This window comes from Ambystoma mexicanum, chromosome 7p (assembly GCF_040938575.1).
Source record: "Ambystoma mexicanum isolate Mex_15411 chromosome 7p, UKY_AmexF1_1, whole genome shotgun sequence".
NCBI lineage: Eukaryota > Metazoa > Chordata > Amphibia > Caudata > Ambystomatidae > Ambystoma > Ambystoma mexicanum.
Window position 1 is genome coordinate 750,925,317 of NC_090939.1, and position 14,640 is coordinate 750,939,956.

The window sequence follows — 14,640 nt, forward strand, 5'->3', positions numbered from 1 at the left end:
CCACTGAGCTGCAAAGCAACCATAATTGTATATTACACCAAAAGGTTTTACTCACCTAGTATAACTTATCCTAAAAGTAGTTATAGGCATATACTGTTCCTTGAATCTGTGTTCCACTATTCAGAAAGGTATCCTGTTAACAGGGTTGGTTGATTGTGCGATTTCTTAACAGAGTATCACTGCACGACCCACAAGGTCTACTACTCTTGAATTACTGTAATCTGAAAGTAACTAGTGGTTTTACTCCCCATGAATAGGTGTGCCATTACTAAATGTGTTTGATATGGTCTGACTTAACTAGAAATACTTTTCGTTTTCTAAATGAGGTCTATGCTTTGATCTGTGTACTTTAAAGCATAGTGGAACAAGTTACTCTCTTACCTAGTAACGTTAATTCGATGGGATGGTTCCACGACGTACTCCATATATATGACAGTAATCACCACAGCTCTGCTGCTTCGGAAAATCTTTCGGCGTCTGCATCGATGACGTCGATGCGCCATCCTCGAGGACCTCCTCCGACGGCCGACGTCACCAGATGTTATAAGTAGGACACACAACGCCCGTAGCCTCAGTTGTAGTTTTTTTCCCAGAACATGTGGCACCAGTCTTCTGCCAGTCTGACCACACAAAGCCTTGCGGAAACATACGCTGCAATCGCATAAGAAATTCTGTAGCGGGGAAGGCAGGTAGGGAGTGATATGGAATACGTCGTCGGATCATCCCATCGAAAGAACATTACCAGGTAAGAGAGTAACTTGTTCTTCGAGGGGATTGGGTCCTCCGACGTATTCCATATCTATGACAGACTCCCAAAGCAGTACCAATGCAAGGAGGTGGGAAAAGAATTTAGAATACAGAAATTTAGAATGACCAATCAAATTACGCAGCAAAGGACTGCCTTGCCAAAGGCCAGATCCTGCCCACGGATGGTATCAAGGGAGTAGTGACGTACAAAAGTATGTACCGAAGCCCAGATGGCTGCATCACAGATGTTACGAATAGGAACACCCCTCTGTAGGGCAGTAGAGTCAGCCATACCCCTGGTAGAATGGGCCCGCAAGCCGACCGGTGGGTCCTTACCCGCCGAGCGGTGACACTCAGAAATAGCCGGAATAATCCAGCGAGACAAAGTCTGTTTCGTCACAGCTTGTCCCAAACGCTTTCCAGCATAACCAATGAAGAGTTGATCGTCCACTCTGACCCGGGACATGCGTGAAATATACAAGCTTAACGCTCTCCTAGGATCAAGCATATGGAGCCTCTCCTCTTCCTTACGAGGATGTGGAGGAGGATAAAACGCTGGAAGAACAACCTTCTGGCCTAAATGAAATTCCAACACCACCTTCGGAAGAAAGGAAGTACGAACTCTAAGGACAACCTGACCTTATGAAACACAGTGAAGGGTGGCTTAACTGAAAGTGCCTGTAACCCACTCTGCGAGCGGAAGTGACCGCAACCAAAAATACAGTGTTAACAGTTAACAGTCTCAAAGGGCATGAATGCAAAGGCTCAAACGGAGCACCCATCAGAAACTTGAGAACAAGATTCAAATCCCAACCGGGCACCTGGAAAGGTGACGGAGGAAACACATTAGTGAGCCCTTTCAGAAACTGAGAAATTAAAGGAATTTTAAAATACAAACACTCTTCAGACGAGCGCTTAAATATGGACAACGCCGCCAGGTAACCTTTAACGGTACCCACTTGCAAGCCCCTGTGGGCCAAAGAAAGCAAAAAAGACAGAACCATGGGAATGTCCATGCGAAAGGATCCACATTCTTAACCCTGCACCAGTCGCAGAACTTACACCAACGGCAAGGGTACAGGGACTTTGTTGCTGGCCGTCTGGCCGAGAGCGACACCTCCATCACGTCTTCAGGGTGATCCCAATCCTTATACCTCAACCTTTCAGATGCAAACGTGAAGGTTGAGGGAACTGACCTCTGGATGGAGAACCTGACCCCCCCCTCCTGTGAGAGCAGATTGTCTCGGTAGGGAACACAACGTGGAGGGCAGATGGACAAGTCGAGAAGGTCCGGGTACCACGTCCTCCGGGCCCACGCCGGAGCAATGAGGATCATCCGGGAACCGAACCTCCGTAACCTCTGCAGTACTTGCGGGATGACGGGGACTGGAGGAAACGCGTACAGCAGTGGGAATGACCACTGCACCACGAACGCGTCTCCTAAGGCTCCTTTTGGAGGAAATTCCTGTGAGCAGAACCTCTCACACTTCCGGTAGATACTGGAGGCGAAGAGATCCACTTGAGGGGCCCCCCCAAAGGGCGAAGATCTCCAGGAGAATCTCCTGAGCCAACTCCCACTCGTGAGAGATCGCGCTCTGCCTGCTCAGAGCGTCCGCCGTCTCATTTTCGTCTCCGGCCAGATGAACTGCCGAGATCGAAACTTCCTGCTGGATTGCCCAGAACCAGAGCTGCATCGCCTCCCTGCACAGAGGAAGTGACCCTGTCATCCCCTTTTTGTTGAGGTAGTCATGGCCACCGTGTTGTCCATCAGGATCAGGACATTCTTCCCTCGCAGAGTCGGCAGAAAAGCCTTCAGGGCTAGCCTGACAGCCCTCAGCTCCAACAGATTTATATGGAATCTGGACTCCGACGGAGACCAACAACCGCTGACTGTCAACTTGTTGGCATTAGCTCCCCAACCCGCGAGGGATGCATCCGTCACGATCGTCACCTCAGGCCAGGGTAGCCAAAATGGAGCCCCCTTCATCAGATTGTCTTCGACGGCCCACCACAGAAGGTCCTGGGCGACCGAGGACGGCACTTGAACAGGGTCCGACATCCTGCCGGAGGACTGAGACCACCGGAGCTTGAGTTCCCATTGCAAAGATCTCATCCGCAACCTGGCCTCTGGCACCAGAAGAATGCAGGATGCCATGAGGCCGAGCAATCTCAAGAACTCGAAAGCTGGGAGACTCTGGGCAAGCTGAAACTTGTGCACCATCTGCTGAATGTGATGAGCCCTCACCTGGGGAGGAAAACACTGCCCCAGGGACGTGTCGAGCACTGCTCCGATGTACTGGAGCCTCTGAGTTGGTGTCAAATGGGACTTCTTTAAGTTGAGGGAGAAGCCCAGCTTGTGGAGGGAGTGGCAGGTGACTGACAGATGATCCAGGAATTGTTCGGGAGCGCGCGCCCTGATCAACCAATCGACCAGGTAGGGGTAGACGTGAATCCCCCCTTTCCTGAGGTGCGCTGCCACCACTATCATGAGCTTGGTGAAGACCCTCAGGGCGGAGGTCAATCCGAACGGCAGGACCCGAAACTGAAAGTGCGAGTCGCCAACCGCGAACCTCAGGTACTTCTTGTGCTTTGGATATATCGGCACATGAAAATAAGCATCCTTGAGGTCGAGAGACACCAACCAGTCCTGAAGTTGAAGGGCCTGGAGGACTTGAGAGAGAGTAACCATCTTGAACATGTCCTTCCTGAGGAGTTTGTTCAAACCGCGCAAGTCCTTGATGGGTCTCAATCCCCCGTCTTTCTTGGAAATCAAAAAATAAGGGGAATACCATCGCTTGTTCCGCAGCGCTACAGGCACCAGTTCTATGGCTCCTTTCTCCAGAAGGGATTGAATTTCCTGCGCAAGGAGCGGATTCAGACTCTTCAAAGAGAGATTCCCCGGTGGATTGTCTTGAGGCCTCTGCCGGAAAGGAAGACAGTAGTCGTGGGTTATGATCTCCAGAACCCACACATCTCAAGTAATGGCGCGCCACTCTGCAAGATGCTGCACCAGCCTTCCCCCCAACCGGCGAACCAGGGGACATGGCCTCATGACTGAGATGAAGTGGCTGCGGCGTTGCCTGAGGGCAAAGAGGCAACATCCCGAGCGGCCTTGGCACCTCGAGTACCTTGTTTTCCACCTCTGGCACTCTTACGGTGGCCCCTTTGACTTGCAGCTCCTCTCGCTTTACTAAAGGATGAGTAATAACGAAAGGAACCCCCCATTGCTGTCCCCTAGGACGAAAAGGCAGAGGTTGGTGGACTGCAGCGCCCAATGACTTCGCCGCAGCTTTGGAGGACTGCAACCTCTCAAGGCTCTCGTCAGCCTTGCTGGCAAAAAGATGTTCACCATCAAAGGGCATGTTAAGGAGCCTGGCTTGCACATCAGGAGCAAACCCCAACTTCCTCAACCACGCAAACCTGCGTATCACGGTGCTCGCCACCATGGACCGGCTGACACAGTCTGCCATGTCCAAACCCGACTGAACGGACTCACACATGGCATCCTTGCCATCCTGAATGATAGCAAGAAAACCATCCTGTTCGTCCCCTTCGGGAATATGTTCAATACAGTTCCACAGAGTGTGCGTGAAACAAGACAAGGCACATACGGAGTTGGCTGCCTGAAGGGCCATACCCCCTGAAGAAAACACTTTCTTCGCCCAGCCATCAAAACGCTTGTCGTCCCTATCAGGAGGGATGGTAGGATACGACGCCTGCTTAGATGGGGCCATAGCCGCCTGCACCACCAAACTCTCCGGAGTGGGGTGCGTGGTCAAGTAGCAGGGGTCACTACTAGCTGGGTGGTATTTTCGCGGCAAAGACTTGCCCACTGCCGTGAGACTCTCCAGAGCAGTCCAAGCCTCTGCCACCCTTCTTTGCAGAGCCATATGGAATGGCAGTACCGGGTCAGTGGGTGGACTTTGATCGAGGATATCCGTACGGTCATCCTGCACAAAATCAACTGGGGGCGCCAACCACCCCAAGTAGTCTTTGACCCTCGACATAAGGCGCCGGTACGATGACTCGGCATGGGTGCCAGGCTCAGGCCTACAGAACTCCACCTCTGGAGAGGTGTCCAGACCACTGGTGTCATGCAGTGACTGACGCAAGTCCTCAATCTGGCTATGGCCAGAAAGAATCTCATCTGGTACCGTGTCTGGAACCAACCCATCTTCAGAACCCTCTTCCACCTCGGAAATATAATCCATAAGCTGGAAAGTGGCCATTGAATAGACATGTTTTGCCTTGGCCAGAGCCTTTCTAGGGGGTTCCCCGTGCCACGGGGTACCTCCTACACCACAGCCTCGAAAGGCGTTGAGGGCGTCGAGTGAAACAGCATCGAGTGAATCGGCGTCGACGTCCAGCACGGCGCCGACTACATCGACGGCTTCGACACAGGCCTCAAGGGCGGAGCCCCGAGCGTGTCCTTCAACGTCCTGGGCGCCGAAAGCATCGACGACCTCCTCGGAGGCAGACCCTCAAGAGAGTCCGTCAACGACCTCGGCGCCACCGGCGTCTTCTTCGAAGACCGCACAGGTGCACATGGGTTCGAGCGTGTCGAGGATCGGGACCTGGAACGGGCAATACTGCAACGATTACACTTGTCCGAGCGGGACCTCTCCCGCGAATCGTGCCGACCACCCGAGCCCAAAGGCGTATGAGCGGTGTCTCCAGTACGGTCACGACCGGCCCCTCTCGGAGGCGCGGATGGACCGGAGCCCTGCGATTCAAGAATCGCCAACATTTTCTTCCCGAAGGAAGCCCACTCCTCCAGAGAGGAATGCTTGGTGGGATAAGAAACCCGCCGATGGGTGGAGTCCTCGGGTGAGGCAGAGGAGTGGCGGGACCCACTCCGGGACCGAGACCCCCTAGACTTACGACTACGATGCGGAGAGTCACCCCTCGAATCATCTGTCGAAAGCCCAGTGGACCTCGCCTTCCGGGGCTTGGACACCTTACCGACCAACAGCTTCTTCTTACGTTCCCGCAAGGCCTTGGACGTAAGCGACTGGCAGTCGACACAATCATCCGTGTCGTGGGCCTCGTCACCGACATCTTGGACCCGCAGTCCCCACACTTCTTGAAGCCCGGACGCGGGGTGGAAGAAGAGGAAGACATCCCGATAATACTTTACACAAAACAAACAGGTTTGAAGAACCGAAAGAACAGCAACTCCAAAGAGTCGAGGCACGCTGAGATCTCTGAAGCGAACACATTTGCGGAAAAAACGGAACTGAGGCTACAGGCGTTGTGTGTCCTACTTATAACATCTGGTGATGTCAGCCGTCGGAGGAGGTCCTTGAGGACGGTGTATCAACGTCATCGACGCAGGACGCAGACACCGAAAGATTTTCCGAAGCAGCACAGCTGTGGCGATTACTGTCACAGATATGGAATATGTCGGAGGACCCAATCCCCTCAAATTGTGTTTTTATAATGTGTTTACATGGTCTGTGATAGTACTTATTCCCCCAAGATTTATCTGGGCCTACTTGTATTTAAATAGACCACGCATTATTACAATACATAGTGTTTCAGTGTTTCTTTGGACCATGTGTGTACTACAATTTGTTTGTATTGATTCTACAGCCCTCTCTTCCTCCTAAAATAAGCCTGGCTGCTCAATCTACTCTACCATATACTCCGGTGGTACAGCCTTATACTAAGAGTTGAGTCTTGTACTGTCTCAGTTGAATGGTTTTACTCAGCCCTTAGCTGGACTTCAAAAAAACTGTCCTAACAGATAGTAGCAGACAGACAGAGAACCAGAGAACCACTCTCACCTCGCTCTCCGGATGGGATGGGCAGGAGCCCATCTCTGACCTCAACAGCTGCTTGCCCGACATCGCCGTGCTCAGGGTAAGAAGTCCTAACTGAGCACATGATGTGCTCAGTGGCCCTACACCGCTCCGCTGAGCCCCGCTGATCAGAGAAGACCCTCCAAGGGCACTGCACCATATTTCAGGCATTGACTGCCTTTCGCAACACCTGATCGCCACATAGCTCGCTCTGCTCGCCATCAACCACAAGGATCTCCACGCAGCCTGCACAAAATGGCTGCCGCCAGATAAGGTTTAGAGGTTGCTAAGCAACCTGCTCGCCCCTCATTGGCAAGCATTATTCAATTTCAGGAGACCGGCGCCACCGGATGGCGTAAGCCGGCACTCCCCTCGAAGGCACCCCTTAAAAGGCACTCCCCTGTCGGTGCCACAACAGCCGCAGGGCGCTTTGCTCTGCCCGCAGGTGGCATTACCTGCCATCCTATCCTCCTGCACCTGTTCTCGTTCGCCTCCTCATGAACGGGACTGTGACCTACACCTGTCCTACAAGGCAAGCATCTTTGACGCTCACTTCAACGTCACTGAACCCTTTCGCCGAGCATACACTGTGGTAAGCGCCCCACCCTGCAATTGATACTGTGACATACTGGTGCAACTACGCATTATATTACCTTCATCACCACGTCACAGCGCCTAGAGTTGCGCTAGCTTGTCACTGCAAGTATTGAGACTATGCCCGCAAATGCATTTTGCGTTCTTGCGTCACCAACGGCTGTCCTTGATACTCCACCGCTTTAACGATCCTAGAATGTTTGTATAACTTTGCAGCCTTCTAATCTTAGGCATCAATAGGATTATTGCATCACTGCACCAACTGGCTGGCCTACCTTTGGCCCAATTGGCTGCATAATGCCCCTAGCCCCATTATTTAAACTGCATCAGCCTACCTGCACCCTTGTGCACACTGTTTTGAACTATATTAGCTTACCTGCACTACTGTGCACACTGTTTTGAACTGTATTAGCCTACTTAGCTGCACCATGCCTTGGCCCTACTGCTTTAAACTGCATTAGCCTACCTGCGCCCTTGTTCACACTGTTTTGTACTGTATTAGCTTACCTGCACTACTGTACAAACTGCTTTAACTGTTTTGAACTGTTCTAGCCAACGCTGATACGCCTTGCCCTTCTACTCTTAGCTAAACTAACCAACACGGCTGTGTTTGCCTTGCACACTGACCTATAGTGCCAAGCTGCACTAGCCAGTTGTGCTCTGCCTAACCCACTGGTCTTCTGCTTGTAACTGTAGCATAACTTGTTATACCTTGACGAAGAAGGCTTTATGCCTCTCGCCCACATGGCCTCCCTCCATACAGTCACCCTCACCATGGCCACAATCCTTCCATTGTTCAACGCAATTCCCCCAACTCGCTTCCTCACCCCTCTACTACTACCCTCCTCACACTCTGAATCCACTGTGCTCAGCAATCTTAAAACAAGCTCACTAAACAACTCAATCAGCCCTTCAGAATGGATCCAACTTTTTGCCTCACCTCCGACTCCTTGGACCCATTGTCCAATGAGTGTCAGAAACTGGAGACAAGGCTTGCCCTTCCTAAACCGCACGACACCGACCACACCGAACACCCAGCTCCAGCTACCCGATCTCAATCCTCCTAAACCAAACACCGCCCCAATAAAGACAAAGGAACACCTTGCAAGACCCAACCCCTCACATCCTTCCTCTCAACCACCGGCAGAACCACAGCTCCCATGCCCGACCATCAAAGGAGCACTCATTAATACTCAGTCCTCAGTCACCCACACCCTAGACATTGCTGACCTGATCACTTCTAACAGCCTGGATTTCCTGGCTATCACCGAAACTTGGCTACATCGAGCAGCAGGCCCTGCTCTATCTTTAGCCATGCCAGAGGGCTACACAATCATAAGGTCAGACAGAGATTCGGGCAAAGGAGGCGGAGTAACTTTCATAGCTAAAACACTCCTGGGCCTTAGATACCAGCCTCACATCTGGTAAATTACTGTCAGTCAAGCTCCCACTCTCAGCTACACAGACAATCCTCATGCATCTCATTTACCGACACCCAGGGCATATTGCCTCCCTTGAAGAAGACATCACAGACTTGCTAACTAGTAATACTAAACCAGGATCACAGATCATCTTGCTTGGAGACTTCAACTTGGGTCTCCTTGACCCCAATGACCCTAATGCCACAGCATTGGAAAACGCCATCTCCCAGCTTGGTCTCAACCACTATATCATGGCACCCACGCACAATAAAGGCCCTACTTTGAACTGGCTTGCAGAGCTCAATTGCTCAATAGCCAACATCCAGAATGAGCCTACCGCATGGCCGGACCATCATTGCATATCATTTGATATTCAGGAGAAGGCACTCCCCAACCCTCTTCCAACCACTGCCTCCCAAATTCTCTCCAGAAACAACCATAACATAACGATCAAAACCTTCACCCCCTGATCCATGACATCTTGGACCCTTCTTTCTACAAAGACCTAGACTCAAACAAACTAGTCGACCTCTACAACAACACTCTTGACTAGGCTTTAAATACAATTGCCCCCTATTAAGCAAAAAAAAGCCAAACCTATAGCCCATCTCAACAAATGGTTCACGCCAGAACTAAAGGTACTCCAGAATGCCAAGACGGCAGCCGAATCTACTTGGAGAAAAGCTCCCACTCCTATTAACAAAGTTCTTTACCTCAGCTGCTGCTACATACAAATCTGCCATTCATGACACCAAAAAATAAACGTACAACAATAGAATCCTAAATCAGGGACTAAGGAGCTGTTCAGCATCCTAAGGGAACTAGAATCCCTTGCCCCCCCCACTGAAGCCTGTGTGAAAGACACAGCTTGGTGCGCTAAAATACAGAAAGCTCTCGCTGACAAAATTACAATGCTCCAAACCAAAATTTTATTTAAAAAAGAGCAGCTTACCTAAGAGTACAAATACTGTCACGCCACCGAACCACATCACCCCTCCTTGGCCCCTCTTCTCCTTCTCACCAGTCTCTCCTGCAGAAATCGAAAGCATCTTCAAAGGCTTAAAACCTTCTAGATGCCAAGGCGATCTCTGCCCAGCCACAACTATCCAGGAAGGTGCCAAGGACTTGGCCCCTTTCATTGCCACATTGATCAACACCTCATTTAAATCCAGCTCAGTCCCTAACAAGCTCAAGGAGGCAAGGGTCATGCCCCTTTAAAAAAAAAAACAAATGTAGACCCAAATATACCCACTAACTATAGGCCCATCACCACTGTCCCTTACCTCCTAAAGATCCTCGATAGAGTGGCCTACCTATAAATCAAGAAACATTTGAAGGACAACTATTTACTTGGTCTTAGACAATCTAGATTTAGGCCAAGGCACGGCACATAGACAGCCCTCTTGGACCTTAAAATCCAAATGGATGAAGCCAAGGATAACAGTAAGCTGGCTATGCTTCTGCTGCTAGACTTATCGGCAGCATTTGATCTTGTTCATCAAATCGTCACTGATAACCTGACTAAAGCAGCAGCCTTCTCCAGTAACGCCTCTAACTGGATACAGTCATTCTTATCTAACAGAACCACTAGGGTCTTCGCTCCTTCAGCCTCAGCTAACCCAATCCCTATTTACTGAAGCGCCTCGCAAGGCTCGTGCCTCTCACCAACACTCTACAATATCTTCACAAAGCTGCTCTTCGACCGGCTTGATAACTTGGGTATTACATACACGAATTACGCTGACTACACCCAAGTACTCATTACGTTGCCAGAACAATATGAAGATGACTCTAATCTGATTAATGACATCTACTCGGAGATCCAGGGCTGGATGGCAGACCACAATCTATGTCTCACCAATGAGAAGGCTGAGCTCCTGATTGTCGGCTCCCAAATACATCTGAACAAACTCGACCTGCGATACTCCTCCTTCAACATCGATGGTAACACAATCAAAGTGGCCTAGGAAATGAAAATCCTGCCCACTAGCTCCCGGTGCATGACAGAATTGCTCTCAGGACTCTCGTCAGTACCCACAAATGCCTGACTAATGCAGCCCCCAAGTACCTTTCAGACAGATTCTCCAAGCACCAATCTACCAGACCGTCCAGAACTCTGTATTCACACTCCCTCACTATCCCAAGATTTCAACTAAAAAGAGCTGGTGGAGCGAGCTTCCCGGTTCTAGCAGCTAAATCCTGGAACTCCCTCCCACCCACCATCAGAATGGAACCCTCTTTCTGCACCTTTAGAGCTAAAGTAAAAAGTTGGCTCTCCAACAAAAAACACTAACGGCCCACCATCCTGCTAAGTAATAATCTTCGGCGATCGGCTAAATCTTTCAGTCTAGAATTGGCTAAACTGCAACCTTAGAGTCCTCCCTACAGAATTATACGTACCTTTTCTCTGCACCAATCTCGACCACATTGTAACCACTGGCCGACCGCACTCCCTTGCATATTTGTAAATATTCTGTAAATTTGTTCATTTGTTTGTAAATCATTAAATTTCTGTAACACTGCTTAAGTTCTTGCGCCCAGTTACCTCAGGGTTCGGTGCATGTTACAAATAAATAAACTAAACTAAACAAGCTGTCCACTCAAAAACAGTTGCTAGAAGCAGCTGTGTCTTCACTTCAACTTTGCTATCACTCTAGGGAGGCAGAAGTGGACAGGCATATGCAATCATGTTTTCCAAGGAGAGCAGGGGAGCATTCCCTAGGGCGTTGTCCCATTATCAGATCACAGAGGAACATAGGCGACATTTGGAATTAGAGTTGCAAAATGTTCAATGGTGAGGAGACCCCCCTCCAAAACACATCCCGTCAAACCTCCAAATTCAGTTACTATTTATTAAGCGATAATTAAGCGCATCGCATAGAAAACTCAGAACATCCGTCCCAACTTCAGAATGAGAGCAATGTGTAAGCTTTCAGAAAATATTTTTGCTGCAGCGCCCTTTCCCACAACTAGAGTGCCAGAACACACAACTGGGGTTACCTGGTCCCACCTTGCCTGTGTATGGATAACACTAAAAATTGCTGCTGTATTTTCAGTGTGGGTCATGACCTGCTGTCTGAAGGTTCCAAGGGCATGTTGCAGTCTTGTAGTGATGTTCAATCATGTTATAGAATGGACCTGTAGGTGGGCAGGAGGCAGTACATTCTGAACACTAAGGATCTACTCCAGCTTCCAGTGTGTCCTAGGGTCGTACCTCAACCGACAACAAAGATAATAGTGGGTCCGTACAAAGGAAGGAGGGACCATTCGAGAGATTCTTTTCTCAGATCCACCACTGGAGGTATGTCTTATGTAATGGGTACTAGGAAGGCCTGTGGCTGTGTGAGTTGATCCAAGTACCTGGAGCAATGTAGCTGTAGCCTTTTCATCTGGAAATGAACTGCCATTACACAGGCAGATAGGAGAACCAGTATGCTCTGGAAGAAGAGAGCAGGAAGCTTGCTACTATTAAAAAAAGAATTCTGAGCCAACAGGTTGATTGCGTGAACCTGTGCATGAGTGGGCAATACAAACCCAGCTGCCATATTCAACAAATAGCCTATGAAAGTATGGCACTGTGCATGGGCTCAAATAAGATTTCTTCCAGTTGACCAAATGCAATCGAGTTGCAAGAAGACACGAAAGAGCGGTTGTGGACTCCACGAGAGACTGAGCTCAATGGACCCAATCATCCAAGTATGGGAACATGTGAATGCTCCACAACCTCAAGTGACCATCCACCGCTTCCTCCGAGCCATCCTGAAGCCAAATGGTAGAACCTTGTACTGGTACAGTCTCTTGCACGCCAAAAAACAGAGGAACCATCAATGAAAGGGCCATATATGAATAAGCCTTGTTGAGCCCTTGGCACAAAACCTGCCCTCATGATGCAGACACGAGTGGACCTGCATGGGTGTAGTCCTCTTAAAAACGGCCTTGTGGAACAAAGGGCTGAATGAGGAAAGGACAAGGATAATCAAGAGACAGCCCCATCCTTCTCCGTAATAAATAACCTAGAAAAAAGGTCCTGGTAAGAGGAGGAACCTCTTTGATGGCTTGAGACTGAAGAAGCTTGGATATCTCCTACAGGAGATATTGCTCAGTCCTCTGATAAGGAACAGGGGGTTGGGGGGTGGATGGTAATTGATAACCTCTCACAACCATGACCAGCAACAGGGTTCCTCTGTAATGGACACCAGCCCCAAAAGGTGGAGGATGATTTTTCCACCCACAGAACTAAATCTTAGTTTTGCGACAATAAAACTTAGGAAAGACCCTGTCATGCAACATGCCTTAACTTGCGCCTGTTCCAGACAGGTGCAGGGGGATGTCTGTTTTCTGTGCATTTTTAAGAGCATTCTATTTTTGAAAATCAGATGCACTTTCAAATGCATAGCAAACGCTCCCTGATTTGAGCAAATATCCATGAGAGGTCGAGGGGCAAAAGAGGGTATTTGAATGTGTGCTTCTATGATGCATGCATTTAAATGTCTATTGAGCACCAGGAGCAGCTTTTGGGGTGCATCTCATCATATCCACCCAAATAATGTTTTAAGAATTTGGCCCACAGGTGACTTCATTATTCTTGAAATTCCTTAAAAAAGTGAGCTAGAGAAAGCGTCTCAAGCAATTTAGCAAGGGGCTGATTAGCATTAGGATTCATGATGGACTGCTTGGTTCCTTTAAAGGAATAGGTCTTCAACAGATAAACTGAAAAGAAAGCAACACGTTGTACAACAAATTAAACTGAGTGAGGGCCCTCAAACATCTCAACCAGCCATTAGCAATAGTCTGCTATTTTTTTCTGCTACATATGAATGTGGGCAACAGCAACCCAATAGGCCTGAGACAAAAAGAGGATACTGGCTCAACAGGTTTGGCTGTTTTATTATTGATGGCAGAACTCAAAATGTGCACTCGCCACTAGTCATTGGCTAGTGATCATTGACTCTTGGCCAGTAAGAAAGTATGTGCAGTGTGCATGTAGATGGCTGAGGGGGTGGTGACTATTTAAGCCCGACAAGTAGCTTGCAACTTAAAATGTGTACCCCTGATTTAGGGACCAATTTAGAACAGAGGCCTTCAAAGAATTGTGTCTGGTCCTTTCTGCTCCTAAATGACCTCTGCAAAAAATAGGGCTCTGTGTAAGGACCATGTTCCTCTTTAGGGGAAAAAGTATTGAAATTACTCAATGATCTTATTTCTTACTACCCTTCCTTCTCCTCACCAATGACCGTCTCGCACTCCTTCATTGCTCACACAGATGATATCTTCACTCTGCCTAATGCAACCATTTGACTGGCCCCCTTCCATCTGAATTCATGGACTGAAGGAAGTCCATGGGGGACCTGCTAAATAGCTAAATCAACCAACAATGTCTTAACTACCACTCCCTTCACTTCACTGCACATCCTATATTCCTTGGTCATGCCAGCAGGGTGCTTAGGTCAGGCCTGAACATATGGCAAATGTGCACTCGCCATTAGTGACTCTTGCAGAGGATGAAAAGTTGTGCTGTGTGCATGTGGAATATTGAGGGGCGAGTAACTTTTTATGCCTGCCATTAGCCTGCAACTTGAAATGTTTAGCCCTGGTTATTTAATATATCTTGTGATCTTCTGATATAATGGACTTACCACAGGATTACAAGTCGTGGTGTGGCGGTGGAAATCCCTATTTTTTGGCATCTTCTAGAAGCAGTAGATCTGCAGATATTTTACATTAAAGGGCAGGAGTTACCTGCAGAATCATGCTCAAGGTAAGTCCTATATTCAGTTACTGCCCCCAAAACAGAATTACCGCCACATTTGTACTACAGCGCAGAGCTTGTGACGAGGCACAATGCGAGTTCACAATCCATGCTAAGGAGAGAATGTTGCTGCAATTTTACCAAAAGCAAATAAATGAACTTTAGCAAGATTGAATTAAAAAGGCCAACAAACACTATTTCCATTCCATTAACCAGTATTCAGAGCTTACGTTACTCCGAACATCTTCACAGTACACAGCATTAAAGGCGAGCATTCCTGAAGAAAAGCTTGAGTTTAAAGTTTAACAATGCAGGTGCATGATTAGAT

The 14,640-nt window shown here is 48.9% G+C and overlaps 1 protein-coding gene across 3 annotated transcripts in view; it reads right to left on the reverse strand.

Moving 5' to 3' along the window:
- The window catches only part of CCDC138 (coiled-coil domain containing 138), a 749,637-nt gene that overhangs the window by 375,659 nt on the left and 359,338 nt on the right, over window positions 1-14,640 (reverse strand). The window lies entirely within an intron of this gene.